Source organism: Mauremys mutica, chromosome 5 (genome assembly GCF_020497125.1).
Source record: "Mauremys mutica isolate MM-2020 ecotype Southern chromosome 5, ASM2049712v1, whole genome shotgun sequence".
Classification (NCBI taxonomy): domain Eukaryota; kingdom Metazoa; phylum Chordata; order Testudines; family Geoemydidae; genus Mauremys; species Mauremys mutica.
The window spans coordinates 136,050,040-136,067,435 of NC_059076.1; the positions used below are offsets into that span (position 1 = coordinate 136,050,040).

General features: G+C 45.9%; 1 long non-coding RNA gene across 2 annotated transcripts in view; it reads right to left on the minus strand.

Annotated features, from left to right (window-relative positions):
• LOC123371892 overlaps positions 1–14,824 on the minus strand; it is a 35,581-nt gene extending 20,757 nt beyond the window's left edge. Inside the window, exon 1 of one of the 2 annotated variants that reach the window (XR_006579997.1) lies at positions 14,710–14,824. This is a non-coding gene — a long non-coding RNA (uncharacterized LOC123371892). Of the gene's footprint in view, positions 1–2,807; positions 3,168–14,709 lie in introns of those variants that run through there. The other variant, XR_006579996.1, reaches the window with a different exon arrangement.
• Positions 14,825–17,396: the final 2,572 nt, after the last annotated feature.

Consider the following 17,396-nt stretch of genomic DNA (forward strand, 5'->3'; position numbering starts at 1 on the left):
CCAGCTGAATCACAGGCGGTGTAAGACACCTCAAAATGGGCAGTTCTGACTTGGATAAAGGCGTTCTACCTGCCTACACTTCCTGTGCCATTTCGTTTGGCAACAGCGTTCTTCATGCCAGTCTTAAACGGCTGAGGCCTTTTATCTCCCAGCTGCATCCTGCTCCAGAGGTGGCTGCTTTTCTTTGGTGCAAGAAATGATTCCAAATTCCTAATCTGCAAAAAAGCCAGATTTTGTCCTGATTTATACCTTGGTTGCACATAACTCAGGACACAAATTTGACCCAGTCTGGGAGTTTGGCTGAACTGCTTTGGGATGACAGCTGTTGCATTATTATAATTTGCCATAGCTGAGCATGACACCTTCCCAGAGAGCGTTCATTCTAATCCCTGCCCTGAGGAGTTCACCATCCAATGTAAATAGGAAAAAAAAACCCCAAAAAGCCTATGGTGAAAGACCATTATTAAAGTTGCATGGTGGAGCACTTTTCACAGGTGCTCACTAATGACGTGTTCCTGGTTTTCTGGCTGCCAGCCTTGAGACCCTGGGGTCTGATTTGTAGAAGTGCTGAGCATTCAGAGCTGCACCCAAGTCAATGGGAGCTGCACTTGGAACATGTAATCAGGTGCGAAGGACTGTGAAAAATCAGGTGCTAGGCATCTCACATTGGGCACTCAAAATTAGGGGATACTTTTCACCTTCAGCTCACTGGGCCTCATTTCTCTATCTGTAAAATGGGGCAAACTTAACGGGTAATGCCACCAGCCCTGCCTGTAATACAGAGGGTGTCTGTGTGGCTCAGTGACTAGTCAGACAATCTGGGTTCTATTCCCAGCTCTGTTACCAATCTGCTGTGACACCTTGGGCAAATCACTAAAACTGTGTCACCTCCCCAGCCTTTATCTATTTAAACTGTAAGATCTTCAGGACGTGGGTGCGCTACAAACACCTTATTAGAGGCAGTCTCTCAAGGTGAGTTGGGGCTTCTACATGTAGCGTAATGTAGATAACATATCACAAAGCTGCTACAGTGTTGATCGTGCATGCATTCTTAGAGACATTATTATTGAGGTAGAGATGGCATAGTGGAGGGAGGTAGTGTTACCTAGGGGATAGAGTACTGCACGGATACTCAGGGAACAGAGGCTATATTCCCAGCTTGGGCACGAGCCTGCTGGGTGACACTGGGGCAAATCACTTCCCCAATCTGTGCCTCAGTTTTCCCATCTGTAAAATGGGGATAATGATGCTTCCCTCCTTTGTAAAGTGCTGATAAAAAGCACTGTACAAGACCTGGCTGTTACACCCTTTAGTATATCTCTATTGACATTGTGGGACTATTTAGCACAATCCCAAAGAGAAAGTGGTGACATTTCATAAAACAATTAGCGATGGAGGTGATCGCTGTAAACCCATCTCGTCATCAGTAACAAATCCCGTCTCAGCCTTCTTCAAAATGTGCCGGGGAGACTCATGTTTTCATCATTAATTACCACGTGACAATGTTGGGCAAACATATTCCCTAGTCTGCTGTATTTACATTCAGCAACAGAATAGCAGGCTCCAGCCTGACCCTTGTGGTTAATGATTAGAAGCAACCTCTGTAATTAATTATGCTGTCTTTTATTTCTGTGGTTAAAAAGATGCTGATTAAAAAATTAGTGTCGATATTGATGTGCAGGCCTGAAAATGTCCAAGCTTTGGGGAACAGCTCTCACTATTACTCTGGAGATGTGGAAATTAACTCACTAGAGTAAGTCTTAGAATATCAGGATTGGAAGGGATGTCAGGAGGTCATTAGTCCAACCCCCTGCTCAAAGGAGGACCATTCCCCCAACAGATTTTTGCACCTGATCCCTAAATGGCCCCCTCAAGGATTGAACTCACAACCCTGGGTTTAGCAGGCCAACACTCACACCAGTGAGCTATCCCTCCCCCTTGTCCTACTCTCTCCAAATCATTTTATGTGCTGTTTTCTATACAGTCCATCACACAGCCCTAGGTAAAGGGTTTATTGGAGAGGTGTTTCTTGCAGGATGCAGAGCGCTGAGCAGATATCGGAGAGCACTGGACATTGGACACACATTCTACATTTCAGTTTTGAGTATCATTTCGGATCATATAATTTATCCCAACTCAGAGCAATGATTCCTTTAATCTTTGACCGTGGTTAGGATCAGAACATTTGTGGGAAAGCATGTGTGTTCACCCACCCCCACCCCACTTCCCTCCCCATCCTCCCACGGCTGCCCTAATTAATAACAGGAAGCCAGAATTGATTCAGGGAAGTCTTTGTTTTACAGGAGGTCAGACTAGATGATCACTGGGATGGGTTGGGGTGTCACCTGATGTGCTGGGGTGCCACTGAGTCAGCCTGTTCTGCCAGCCTGGGTCCCCTTTACCCAGCCTTGCTGGGCTGGGCTCACAGGCCTCTTCCAGTCAAGCACACAGGCAGGGCCACACCCAGCTGCACAGAGACAGAGATCCGCTCTGGAAAGATTCAGCCTTAGGGGCTCGCCCCAACACCCTGCTGCCCACTCCCTTCAAGGGGGACGAACCCAAAGGTTTTAATGAAATTTGCCTCCTCCCTCAATGTGGAGGGAGATATACACAACTTCTTGCCCCTCCCCCAGTTAGAAATTACATAAACTGGATTATATTATAAACAAGCAATACGTTTATTAACTACAAAAGATGACTATAAGAGATAACAGACAAGACAAAGCAGATTACTGACCAAATAAAACAAAGTACGCAAGCTAAGCTCAATGTACTTAAGAAACAGGTTACAAAAAGTAATTTCTTACCCTAAATATTATTTTAGGCAGGTTGCAACGTTTCCGTGGTTCAGAGTTCCAGGTATATTTCTTTTCAGACTGGACCCCCGTCTCAGTCTGGACTGCCCTCTGCCTTTCCTTCAGGTGGCTTTAGAAATCTTTCTTCTTGGGCAGAGAGGCCACGGAGAGGAGGAGTCCGTTTGCCTTCCTCCCCACCCGTAAATCGGATTTACATAAGGCAGCAATTCGCTCTTTCCCAAACTTGACCTCCTTTCCCTTCCAGTGGAAAGTTACAAGAAGTCCATGGTAATGTTTAGTATTCGGTGACAAGACCACCTGACTCTGTTGTGTCACGGAGTCCATGAGTCAGTGGCAGTATGGAGCATTCACAGTCCATTGTCCTCACTGATGGGTCATCAGCCCTGTCTGGCTTTTCCATTGTTGTACTGGAAGTGTTAGCAGTAGGTGTCACCCAAAGTAGCATAGTTGAAATACAGATACTTAGTCAATATCCCTAACTTCGGAGACAGAAATGATACAGACATGCAACTTGGATAATCCCATTCAGTAAATTATAACCTTTCCAATGATCTCTTACAAGACCCATCTTGCATAAAGTACATCTCAGTTATGTCATATTCATATCATAAGCATATTTTCATAAAGAATATGGAGTGAAACGTCACAATCACAATGATCCCTCCTGGCTTTAAAATACATGAATTCCTTAATTCTACATGGTAGTGAATAGAAATCAGGTAGAATCCCTTTAAGGAGTTTGTGAGGTCTCCACTGATGCTCACTGTGTTCTGTTTCTAGAAGCCTTCAGCAACCAATCAGAGAAGCAGTATTGATGTGACTAGGCCATTTATGATTGCGTACAGTTAGTAAATACAGATGTTTGGGACCCATCTTTGCATGTGTTGTTTCTTCATATCATTTTGTTCTGTAAAGAACAATAGACAATATAGACACTCCCTGGTCCCATCTGGGGCTCATGAACTAGTGCCCTGAAGCACCCTATCATTGTTTACATGAGTTCCCCTCCAGAGTCACACTAAGAATGGAGTCCCTCCCAGCTCAGGCTAGTGAAGGTCTAATAAAATCCAAGGAGTCTCTCCAGCTTTCCAACAGGGTAACAGAGCAGAATTTGGCTCATTTCCACGGCAGAGGGATGACAAAGCGGCATATCTTTAACATCTGTACATAAAGGAAAGAGAAAATGTACTGCCTAGATTAGAAAGTTCCCTCATTCCAGAGACGTGGGCCACAGTATTTGTTTTTGTTTGCACTGATGGCCAAGTAGTTGCTTTCCATTGTGGTTTGGAAATTCTTTGTCACTCACATTTCCAAAGGACATTGCAGCGGTATCTCGCCGTTCTGATATGATCTCTGTCCAGTGTATTTCAATTGCAATTCAAGCTGTCTCAATGGTCAAAAAAAAAAAAATAATCTTGTTGCTCTTTCCCTTGCTCCGAGTGGACACCCCAGCCGAAGTTCAGACTTGATGAAACTGATTTCAGTTGAAAGGAGCCTACATTTATGTTGTTTGAATTCCTGCCCCTTCCCCCCAGCGGACATAATTCTACTCTCAATCACACTGATGTACAGCTGAAGTGAGTGAAGTTAATGGAATCACTCAGATTTATGACTGAGTGCAGAATCTGACCCTCTCTCTCTCTCTCTCTCTCTGACAGAAAATCTCATGTTGCCTCTATATAAACCCATGGTACACCCACATCTTGAATACTGCGTGCAGATGTGGTCGCCCCATCTCAAAAAAGATATATTGGAATTGGAAAAGTTTCAGAAAAGGACAACAAAAATGATTAGGGGTATGGAACAGCTTCCATATGAGGAGAGATTAATAAGAGGGACTTTTCAGCTTGGAAAAGAGACGACTAAGGGTGGGGGATATGATAGAGGTCTATAAAATCATGAGTGGCGTGGAAAAAGTAAATAAGGAAGTGTTATTTACTCCTTCTCATAACAAGAACTAGGGGTCACTCAATGAAATTAAAAGGCAACAGGTATTAAAACAAACAAAAGGAAGTATTTCTTCACACAGTACACAGTCAACCTGTGGAACTCTTTGCCAGAGGATGTTGTGAAGGTCAAGACTATAACACAGTTAAAAAAAGAACTAGATAAATTCATGGAGGATATTAGCCAGGATGGACAGGAATGGTATCCTTAGTCTCTGTTTGCCAGAAGCTGGGAATGGGAGACAGGGGATGGATCATTTGATGATCCCCTGTTCTGTTCATTCCCTCTGAAGCACTGGGCATTGGCCACTGTTGGAAGATAGGATACTGGGCTAGATGAACATTTGGTTTGTTCCAGTATGGCCATTCTTGTGATCAATAAGATATAGGGTGGTCCCCATAGAGAGAAAGCCTCTTTCCCTCTTGCATCCAGTGGAATGGTGAAGGAACACACAGAAGGCAGGCTGATTGGAGAACACTGGGGCAGTGAGTCCTCACTAGAAGTATATAGGATACCTTCTCATCATATTAGCATAGTCACTCCCATCCCTGCAGCATGACATCTATCTACCCATGACACTGGAGGAGCTCTTGCCAACAGTCCCTAGATCTGAGTATTCACAGGTTCACAGAGGTTATGGCTGGAAAGGACCATTAGATCACCTAATCTGGCCTCCAGCATATCACAGGCCATTACATTTCACCCAGTTACCTCTGTATTGAGCCTAATACTTGTGTTTGGTTGAAGTATAACGTCCAAAAAAGGCAAACAGTCTTGAACCAAAGATAAAGAGTTGGAGAATCTGCAGGCTGGGGGCAAGTCTCTCTCAACGAAGCACCCTCAGGTTTGGAATTTGCATTCCTGCTGCACCGACAGTGTTGGAGCCAACCTTGCCATTGGTGTAAAGAGGTGCAACTCCATTCGTGTTAGCACACTGGCACCTGCTTACCCTAGCACTGAATTTATCTGGAATTCAGACAGTCCACCAGTAGGGCATGGTACAAGACCTCTTCTCTCAAACTTTCTCCCAAAGTAGGAGGAATTGGTCATTGCTCAACAACACCCATGCATTGGTTTTAAATAGAGAACATCATGGCCTATGGACCATGAGATGGGCACATTTTGTATATTAAAAATTAAACATGCTGTTCGTTCAGCAGTTAAGGCTTTAAGGCCTGCAGTGATGTGCAAATGGCATTTTGACCCCTTATCTCAACTTCCCCTGAGTTTTTTGCTGAACGTTCAAGCTGGTTTCCTCAGACCTACAGGCTGATGGCAGGCAAGCATCATAAGGTTCAGTAGCTTAGTGAAGTGCTCAGAAGTTTGGATGCTTGTCTGGACTATCTAAGCCCCTTGGATCTGCCCTGTTAGGATGGAAGCCTTGAACGAACAGGCTCTCTCCTGCGATTTCTGATACTTTCTGCTTCCCCATCAGTCTCAATCCCCTGAGAACTCACGTCATCCTGGCACATCAGCTTCCAGCTGCTATTATTTCTTGAGTGCAAGGCAAAGTAGAAGATGGGACAGCTGTCCCGATGCATTTTCAATGTAACTAGACAGATGACACCAATCAGACATGACGGGAAAGTAGAGGGTGATTCTAAGCGTCAGCGTTTATTACAGTGAGTGGGAGAAGGCACTTTATGGAAGTGGTTGGCACTGATGGTCTAACAAGGTAGAGGCGAGGTCTCAGAAGGGGTTTGAAGTATGAAAGTAGGGCTGCCACACCAGGATGGGGAGGGCATTTCAGGAGGAAGGGTGAGCATGAAAGGAAGTGGGGAGTTAAGAGTGGGAGAAAGGGATGGAAGTGTACGGAGACCAGAGATGTAGGTTGGAGCTGGGCAGAGCCTTGGAGATCAAGATGAAGAGCTTGAACTTGACCAAGACAACAGGAAGCCCATGGAGGAACATGAAGTGAAAGCAGGTATATTCATGGTCTCAGTGGCAATAATCTGGACATAGGGTAGCCAAGTGCAAACTGACCCCAGCAGGCACAGACAAGGCTACCTCAGGCTAAAGGCAGGAGAGAGTGAGGTGCCTCCCAACCCTGGGAACCCCCAGGAAGCATCACAAGGGACAGTTACCTAACTAGGTCAGAGCAATTTGAGTTTGGGGCAATGACGTGGAGGTTTTTGTTTTATCTGAACTAATATGCCCAAGCCTAGTACAAAACAATTCATTAGAGTAGCCCGGAAAAGCGAATGAATAACACTGTTCTAAGAGATCAAAGCGCATGCTGCACCATAACCAGTGACTAGCTAACAAGATTCCCATAAGGGGGTCCGTATTCCATTCGTATGGGTAGCAGCTGAATTCATCCTGACCAATGCTATGACACGGCACTGTACAGCAAAGGAATTCACCATCCGTTCTATTAGAATACCAATGGCATTTCTAATGCTTAGCCATGTAGTATGAAGTGGGTCCAAATAAACGTTTTGTTACCATGCCGCTGTGTTTAACCCAATAGCTAGCTGATAAACTAGCTAACAAGCCCCATCTGGCAGATACTTAAGGATCAATACAGAGAGGCACTCGGAAGATGTTCATTGACATTAGGAGAATGTAATCACTGGGATATCAAGCTCCTGAGGGGAATGAGGATCATGTATTTAAAACTATACAGGCTCCGTGCTTAAGCTGTTATACCACACAATGGATCAGTAAACTGTACAAAATCCAGCATGCATTATATCCAACCACGGTCAGCTCACAGACTGGGGTGTTACAATATTTGGTTTCATTCAACCCACACCCTCCTTTTTTCCTGGTTAGGTCAGTCTAAAAATTGCATGAAACGGGCCCCATCCGGTCTCTTGTGCGTGTGGGGCACCCTGTTTTCAATAGAATTGGTTTTCAAGAGTAAAAGCAGCAAAGAATCCTGTGGCACCTTATAGACTAACAGACGTTTTGCAACATGAGCTTTCGTGGGTGAATACCCACTTCTTCGGATGCAAGAGCACTTTGGACTTGCATCCGAAGAAGTGGGTATTCACCCACGAAAGCTCATGCTGCAAAACGTCTGTTAGTCTATAAGGTGCCACAGGATTCTTTGCTGCTTTTTCAGAACCAGACTAACACGGCTACCCCTCTGATACTTTTCAAGAGTAGTTAAACAGCCAAGCAAAGGCCCTTTTCATCCCAGACAGAGCCACCATTGTTTTTATTTTGACATGTCTGAGGGAAGGAGTATCCATGATTCTATCCCCCCATCCCAGATATGCACCCTCCACACGTGGGGATAGTCCAGATTTGAGCCAAACTTTGTCTTGGGCCTATCGCATGGCATAGCAAAGGGTTAAGAGTAAAACAAGTTTGATTTTTTAAAAAGTTTTAGATTTTGTCCAATCCCAATTCACTTACGGCCTGATGGCTGAAGAACACCGTTCACTCCCTGCTGATGACTGATGTTTTCATGGAGTGGTCTTGGGTGCTTATTCAGAGAGAGATGAAGGTTGAAAAAAAATCTGGAGCCCCCAGATATGGGTTGTTTGGATCCAGATTCAGGAGTGATGGGATCAGGTCTTGGACTCGCATCTTCTAAAAATCCCAGCAGATTGGAAAATACAGCTACTGACTATTAATTTGTGAGTTCCGGAAGACAGCAGCTGTGGTAATTGCAGTGTTTAAGAAGTGTGAAATTGGATTGTTTAATTTAAACTTGAAATGTCATGTCCTGGTTTGGGGGAGGATGGACGCAGGGGTCTGTGACCAGAAAAGACTTATGAGAATCTAGCTGAACCAGGGAGGCCTTTAAAGGATTACTACTTTCTTTCAGAGAAGTGTAAGGAGAAGAGATTCACTTTCCTTTAAATTTTTCTTGTCCAGCAGGAAGTTTGCATGCTGCATACACACCCACCTCCCCACCCACGCACCCTCTTCAGGTCAGAAGGCAAATACAATAATGGATTAAGCTTAAAGGTACAGGGCTGCATGCACTGCGATTGTTTGTCCACTAGTCTTTTCATCTGACGAGATTCTGATTGGCCCAGGTTACACATGCAACAACTCGCCTGGTCTCAATTTATGGTAGTCCCATCACTTGTCATGGCAAAAGTGGCTGGTCATTAAGAGGACAAGGAGCAGGACTGGGAGAAGGTAAGCTCTTTGGGGCAAGGACTGTCTGTTCTGCGTTTGTAGAGCACTTAGCATAATAGGGCCCTGGGCCATGACTGGCGCTATTTAATAAATATTATGAGAATGAGAAGATGAAAAATCAGGGACTGTAACAGGGGCACTCACCTTGTGCCTACCTCTTAGCAGCTGAGTGGGGTAGTGCAATCTTTTCCCCACTCCTGGTACCCTCTGTAGATTGCAAACCTTGCTAGGCAGGTCTTCAATGACTTAGCCCTCTGGTAGAGTCACAGTAAAAAATTAACAGATTTATTTGGGCATAAGCTTTCGTGGGTAAAAAACCTCACTTCTTCAGATACAGCATCTGAAGAAGTGAGGTTTTTTTACCCACGAAAGCTTATGCCCAAATAAATCTGTTAGTCTTTAAGGTGCCACCGGACTCCTTGTTGTTTTTGTGGATACAGACTAACACGGCTACCCCCTGATACTTGACAATCAAAAATTGATCCCTTCTGCGGTATTAAAGAGTTGAAACTGTTTGTCTTCCCCTCATCATGGCCTTCAGCTTTATCTCCGGGCCCTTTAAATCCAGCTCTTCACTTGAGTTTCTCTGATTGGCTGTTTCCACGAGGCCTCTTTCTGTAGGCCTGGAAGACCCACCTCTGCTGCTCCTTTCTGGGGTGGGGTAGTACTGTGGGCCTCCAGCAGGGGACCACGAGGGGCCAGGTTCACCCCATCACAGGGATACTGAGGTACAGTGAAACAGCAAAGCAAATTTTCCAGTCTGGCACTACAACTCGAGGTTTGCACAAATGTTTTCAGTTAAAAAGGAGAAGGAAGTTGTGTGGTAGAACCAAGCTGCAGTGACATGCGACATTCAGTCAAATTCCTGGATGCCTCACAATTACGTTTCAGACCAGGGCTCAGCACAGAGACAGCTCTAGTGGCACTAAAACCGACCACCTTGTGGCCACGGATGCCGAAAGGATCTCCATGCTCACACTGCTGGGCCTCTCTGCAGCCTTTGGCACAGTGGACCACACCGTATTAGCCAACCCACCTATGTGACACAGCAGTAGAAGAGGGCCTAGCAGTACAGCGGGTCCAGTCACTTCTCTCCAGTACAGCTTGGAGTGGTGCTGGGTAACCTCCTCTGAGAGCCCTCCAGGGTCCTGCAGGGATCCATACTATCCCTGTTCTCTACATGAGCTACATGAGCCCCTTGGGAGAGATGGTGAGAGGCCAGGGGCTCCGCTGCTGACAGGATGCTGATGAGACTCAGCTATGTAATTCACTCTCAGCGGATGCAGCCACTGCCTTTGCCAAAATGTCAATGCCTCTACAGGAAGTGAGCTCTTGGATGAAGAGCAGCCTGGATTCAGTTTGAGTCAGCAAGACCAAAGCGATGCTGACAGGAGAGAGATTTTAAAGAATTGGCCAAAATGTCTCCCACCTTCCATCACAGGCATAGAGCCATTCATCAACATGGGTCAAAGGCTCCAGGTCTGGTTTGACTTCTCGCTTAGTTTGGAGGACCAGGTAGCCTTTTGTCCCCCATCCCCCCAAAAGACCTTCTTTCATCTCCAGCTCACTAGGAATCTTCCTCCCAACAGAGAACCGGCCATTTGTCACCTTCCATCTGGAGCACTGTAATTCACGGCATCTTCACGAATGTGAAGACCATGCACAGGCTCCAGCTGGTCCAGAATGCAGCTACCCACCCTTCTCCATGGCTCAGGCCACCATGAGCACATCAAGCCTGGCCTCAAGTCTCCACTGGCTGCCAGTCGGCTACAGGCCTTGGTCCTAACTTTCAAAGCAGTTAATGGACCAAGCCCCAGCTACATCACAGGTGCAGTTTCAATCTATGAATCACTCCGACGGCAGTGCTGCTCTGGGTAACTATAGATCTCAAAGCCTACGATGAAGTATTCTCCGGCAATGTTCTGGCAGTTGCGTAGAAGGGACTTGTCGTGGGGGAGGTGCCTGCTGTTCCTTCCCTGTTTCTCCTTATCCCCACCTTCCCAACCACATACCTCCCCCAGCTTCCCAGGTCCTGTCAGTACTTGAAGTGGCAAGTACCAAAATACATCAGCAGAGGCTACTCAAGAGGCATTCTCCAGAAGCAGGAATCTCCTGAGGAATGGCCCCTTCTCACCAGTGTTTGGAGGATTCAAAGATGCGTTCAAACTTGTGGGTGCTAATCTGATGTACTGGACAATTGGAGGCTCCCCTGCTCCTCATTTTGCCCCATGTACCTGGCATACCAGGCAACACCAAAGAGGTCACCAGAGAGACACAAAATAGGAAGAACCGGTTCCTCAGCTGGTATCAATTGGCCTAGCTCCATTGACTGCAGCTTGGCCATTTTCCACCGTCTGGGGATAGGACCCTATCCTGGATAGCCAAGCTGCAGCGGAACCAATAACTAAACTTACTCTGGACAAACAAAGGGAAAGAAAGTTTCCTCTCTTAGTTTTTTTTTTTTGCCCTCTAGCATTAGTGGCCCATGCTGGGTTTTTTATTATTATTTTCAGTCCTCAGAGGGGGACTGTGTGCTGTGGCCAGCAAAATCCAGCTGACAGGTTGCTGTGGGGGTCAACTGAGACCAGTAAGGGGTTGTATCATCACCTGCCCTGCAGTTCTGCATGCCTCACATGCTAGGTGGTCAAGGCTATAAGCCAGAGCATCAACAGCCAGCCGACAAGCATGCAAGTCACACCCTGACTTCTCACCCACTTACTTTTTGCAGAGTGACTCCAGCACCCTCCCAGTCCCACTTTTCCCCGGAACCCGTCTGCCAGCGTGACAATCTGCTGGGGTTCCCAGAATTGAGTTCTTGTGTTATCCCGCCCAGCCTCAGCAAATGAGAGTTTTGCTACTCCTAAGCTGTGTGACAACCCACTGACACACCAGCTTGTCTGCCCTGCCAACAAACTCTTCAGGGCTCTGCCAGTCCAAACCTTGCCTTGCAGGTAACAAACAGCACCCTGCAACTCCCAAGTTCCCCAGAGAGACGTCTCCCTGCGGTATGCAGCCCTCTTCTGCAACACTCATAGAAACTATTAACGAAGCAACGAATATAAAGGGACAATAAACTACAGTTCATTAATTTAACTGGGGTATGGCAAATGCTCATTTCAGTCACCACATTAAATCATAGAATCACAGAAAATTAGAGTTGGAAGAGACCACGCAGCGCACAGTCAACTTGTGGAACTCCTTACCTGAGGAGGTTGTGAAGGCTAGGACTATAACAATGTTTAAAAGGGGACTGGATAAATTCATGGTGGCTAAGTCCATAAATGGCTATTAGCTAGGATGGGTAAGAATGGTGTCCCTAGCCTCTGTTCGTCAGAGGATGGAGATGGATGGCAGGAGAGAGATCACTTGATCATTGCCTGTTAGGTTCACTCCCTCTGGGGCACCTGGCATTGGCCACTGTCGGTAGACAGATACTGGGCTAGATGGACCTTTGGTCTGACCCGGTACGGCCATTTTTATGTTCTTACCTCACTGGAAAACAATCCCAATTATACATACAGAATGATGGGCTCTAAATTAGCTGTTACCACTCAAGAAGGGTTTTGGAGTCATCATGGGTAGTTCTCTGAAAACATCCACTCAATGTGCAGCGGCAGTCAAAGAAGCTAACAGAATGGTAGGAGCCATTAGGAAAGGGATAGATGATAAGACAGAAAATATCATAAAGTCACTATATAATTCCATGGTACGCCCACACCTTGAACACTGCATGCAGTTCTGGTCACCTCATCTCAAAAAAGATCTATTAGAATAGGAAACAGTACAGAGAAGGGCAACAAAAATGATTGAGGGTAGGATATAGCTTCCATTTGAGGAGAGATTGAAAAGGCTGGGCCTGTTTAGCTTAGAAAAGAGACAACTAAGGGGGAGAAAGATATGATAGAGGACAATCAAATCATGAATGGTGTGGAGAAAGTGAAAGTGTTATTTACTCCTTCACGTAATGCAAGAACCGGGCGGGGGGTCACCCAATGGTATTAATAGGCAACGAGGTTTGAAATATACATAAAGAAGTATCTCTTCACACAATGCACAGTCCACATGAGGAATTAGTTGACCGAGGATGTTGTGAAGGCCAAAACTATAACTGGATTCAAAAAAGAATTAGAGAAGTTCGTGAAGGATAGGCTCATCAATGGCCATTAGCCAAGATGGTCAGGGACAACCCCATGCTCTGGGTATACCTAAACCAGAAGAAGAGAGTGGATGGCAAGGAATGGGTCACTTGCTGATTGCCCTGTTCTGTTAGTTCCCTCTGAAGCATCTGGCACTGGCCACTGTCCAAAGACAGGATATTGGGCTAGATGGACTATTGTTCTAGAACAGTGGTTCTCAAACTTTTGTACTGGTGACCCCTTTCACACGGCAAGCCTCTGAGTGCGACCCTCCCTTACAAATTAAAAACCACTCTCATATATTTAACACCATTATAAATGCTGGAGGCAAAGTGGGGTTTGGGTTGGAGGTTGACAGCTCGTGACCCCTCCCCCCATGTAATAACCTCACAACCCCCTGAGGGGTCCTGACCCCCAGTGTGAGAACCCCTGTTCTAGAATCATAGAATATCAAGGCTGGAAGGGACCTCAGGAGGTATCTAGTCCAACCCTCTGCTCAAAGCAGGACCAACACCAACTAAATCATCTCAGCCAGGGCTTTGTCAAGTCTGAACTTAAAAACCTCTAAGGATGGAGATTCCACCACCTCCCTAGGTAACCCATTCCAGTGCTTCACCACCCTGCTAGTGAAATAGTGTTTTCAATATCCAACCTCCCCCACTGCAACTTGAGACCATTGCTCCTTGTTCTGTCATCAAGTACCATTGAGAACAGTCTAGATCCATCCTCTTTGGACCCCGCTTCAGGTAGTTGAAGGCTGCTATCAGATACCATTTCACTCTTCTCTTCTGCAGACTAAATAAGCCCAGCTCCCTCAGCCTCTCCTTACAAGTCATGTGCCCAGCCCTCTAATCATTTTTGTTGCCCTCCACTGGACTCTCTCCAATTTGTCCACATCCTTTCTGTAGTGGGGGGCCCACATCCTTTCTGTAGTGGGGGGCAGTATAGCGATTCTTATTATGTTCTTCAGCATCAAAAGCACAAGCTTCTACTACTTGAGTTAAAGGAGAAAATCAATTAGTCAGTACTCAGTTGTAGGCATTTATCTATGCTCAGGCTAGCCAGCCACTAAAGAGACATGATCACTTGTGCTCAGTGTAGACTTTCCAGAACAGATATGATCTGGACAAGCTTTTCATGGATTTTAAAGGCCCAAATGTGTGATCATCTAGTCTGACCACTAGAATCTTACCCAGTAATTTCTGCATCGAGCCCATAACTTCTGGGTGAGCTAGAGGAAATCTTTTAGAAAGATATCAGTCTTGATTTAAAGACTTCAGGTGACAGAGACCCCATCATATCTCTGGTAAATTGTTCCAATGGTTAATTACTCTCACTGTTAAAAATGTCTGCCTTTATTTCTAACCTGAATTTGTCTAACTTCAGTTTCCACCCACTGGGTCTTGTTATGCCTCTGTCTGCTAGACTGAAGAGCGCTCTCCTAGTGAAACCTTCTCCCCATACAGGTACTTTTCCTAGGCATCCCTGTCAAATGGACAATTGCAAATATTGCCCAGAGAATGAAAACAAGGATGTAACAGGGGTCATACTATTATGCCAATGGTGCTAGGGTCTATCAGCAAGCATGGCCTTGGTCTCCAGCCTTGCTAAAATGAGTGGGCAGGGCATCAAGCTTTATTCAGGATACATGTAAGAAGCAGTTAAGCAGCTTTTGGAGTAAAATAGCTGTCAAACCTGCAGCTGAGACTCACAGAGGAGTTTGTAGTCAAGTTCCAGGCCAGCATCAATATGAAGGACCAGAGTCCAAGACAGGTTTCAGGGTCAGTAGGCAAGGTCCAAATCAAGCTGATGTCAAAACCAGATGAGATGTCTCTGACTTCCTAGAATGCCCCTTGGGTTTATATAGGGCAGAGAGCCAATCAGGAGCCATGAGGCTGCTGCTTGTCAGACCCCTTGAGGTGGGACTTCCTGTGGGGTATGTCTTCACCAGGTTGTAGACAGTGGAGTGCAAGCTAGCTATAACACCTGCTGGGTAGCAGCATAGAGCTGTCTACCATGTCTGCAGGCCACAGTTTGAGACCTCCTGGGCCTTACAGATGCCAGAGACATGCATCTAACTCCTCACCCATTCCTGGTATGATTTCACCCTGTCCCTTCCCAAGGCAGTATGTTCCTTCCCAGATCTGACACTGCAATCTGAAGCAGTACAATAGAAAATCAAGCAACCGTTCCCTTCTGTCTGCTTTCTCTTTCAGGGACAGACTAGCTATCAGGTCACCATGCTCTTGCTTTTTTCTGTCCTCCAAAGGAGAGAAATGTTTCTTTTGTGGAGCTGCTGCTATCTGATGAGCAATATAAATAACTGCCCTAGGCACCTCCTTATTCTCACTTGTCTCTCTTCCCTCTGTTCTAAACATTCTCCCAGGGCAGGGAGAGACAAAGCAAGAAGATCATTATCCTCCGCAGAAGCATTGTGGCAGACTCCTCTAACAGCAAACCAGGTTATCTCTGACAAGCAAACCTTTCTTTAGCAAGTGAAGCACCCTGGATGCAGTCATTTTTGGCCATTTGTGGCTCATGTAGAACTGATCATACCTGGAATAATAATAATAAAGAATACATCCTTCTCCTATAGCACCTTTTATTTAAGAGACTCCAAGGGTCTCTTGCACACAATTAAGCCCCACAATGCTCCATATGGCAGGAATTAATATCCTCATATTTTGGATGAGGAAACTAACACAGAGAGAAATCAAATCAAACTACAGAGAGCTGAATTATGACCCGAGGCCATGTCTACACCACGGGCACTACCACAGCGTAGCAACAGTGCCATACATATGATGCCGTAGCACCTGTAGTGTAGACACAGACTGCACCAATGGAAGAGGTTTTCCCCATCGGTATAAGAACACCAACTCACTTCTTCCCTTCTGACTTCTTCTTGAGAAAGTCAGCTGATGTGCCTCTCCCCCAGCCTCTCAACAGGTACCCGTTACCTCTCTGCTGACACTCCCAGTGACAATGTTTTGTATGATGTGGGCACTTGCCCACTGGGAACTAGGCTAAGAATCCCCTAACTCATTGCACAAAAGTCTACGCACATTGTGCAAGTGGTAATACTCCGCATTCAATAACCTTTTCTTTAATACAGGCTGTCAGGGATTTCCTTTGGCTAATGGGAATAAGGATTGGAAACTAGACTAGGGACCAGAGCGGGTATGTTAGCCTGCTCTGATAGCAGTATTTACATACAGGATGTCCCACGTGCCTGTAAATAATTTTTGCTCAGAAAGGGACCCAACACTTGTTCTGCAGCTAGCACAGACTGTGGTTTTATCATATGCCTGTTGGCGGTGCTGCTTTCCAGCTGGGATTTAAAATCTAAGTCAAGATTTTCAAAAGTGACCTAGTGATTTTGAGTGCCCTATTTGGGACACCATAAAATTTCCCAAAGCGCAACAAAGTCACATGCTGGAAACAGACCTAATGATTAAGGTAGATAAATCCGATGCACACATAAAACTGGGGAGTCAGGATTAGAACGGGGGTCCTTCAGCAACAAACACACCAGCTTTTACCACTTGAGCTAAATGAATCCTCTTGATATTAGCCAGGGCCGCCCAGAGGATTCACAGGGCCTGGGGCAAAGCAATTTCAGAGGCCCCTTCCATAAAAAAAAAAGTTGCAATACTACAGAATACTATATTCTCATGGGGGCCCCTGCAGGGCCCAGGGCAAATTGCCCCACTTGCCCCCCCCCGGGCAGCCCTGATACTAGCAGTCTTTAGGGCTGTCCCCAAAATGAATCTCTGCTATTTGCAAAGTTGTGTGGAAAAAAAATGATTTCACTAGATGCCACTATGTCGCTTGCTACTTCTGAAGGGGAAGAAACCAGTCCGAACTCTCATTACTCTCCTCCTAAGAAAGCTTTTCCTGGGAAAGTTCCCAAACTGAAGTCTCTTCTCTCACAGTTCTGTACTGCTCCCTATCACCACAGGGCCTGATAGCTGAAACCCTTTGGGCTGGAAAACAGGGTGAGGATCTGAACTGCTAGCCAGCCTCTTGCAATTCCCCCAGTACTAGCTCCTGATCTGGCTAAGCCGTGGAAATGTTATCGCCCTCTTCCTTTGGAGTGGAGGCGGGTCAGCCAGCCCAGAGCTTTACCCACCACCAACAGGTATCTGAACAGCCTTATATTTACAGTTAGGCACTTCAGGATGAATCGTCTATTCCTCTGTGATAGTCACACAGGAGATAATGTTAAGGAAATGTGATGAGATTTATTCATACAGGCAATAACCATTGGCATTATCATTCTAACTTACTCCTTACACCATCTCCAGATGGAACCGAGCGCAATTATTTGAGCATCATTTCCCCTCACTTGCACTCTAGGGGGGAGTTCTCAAATTCTTCAGCTGACAGCGTGATCAGC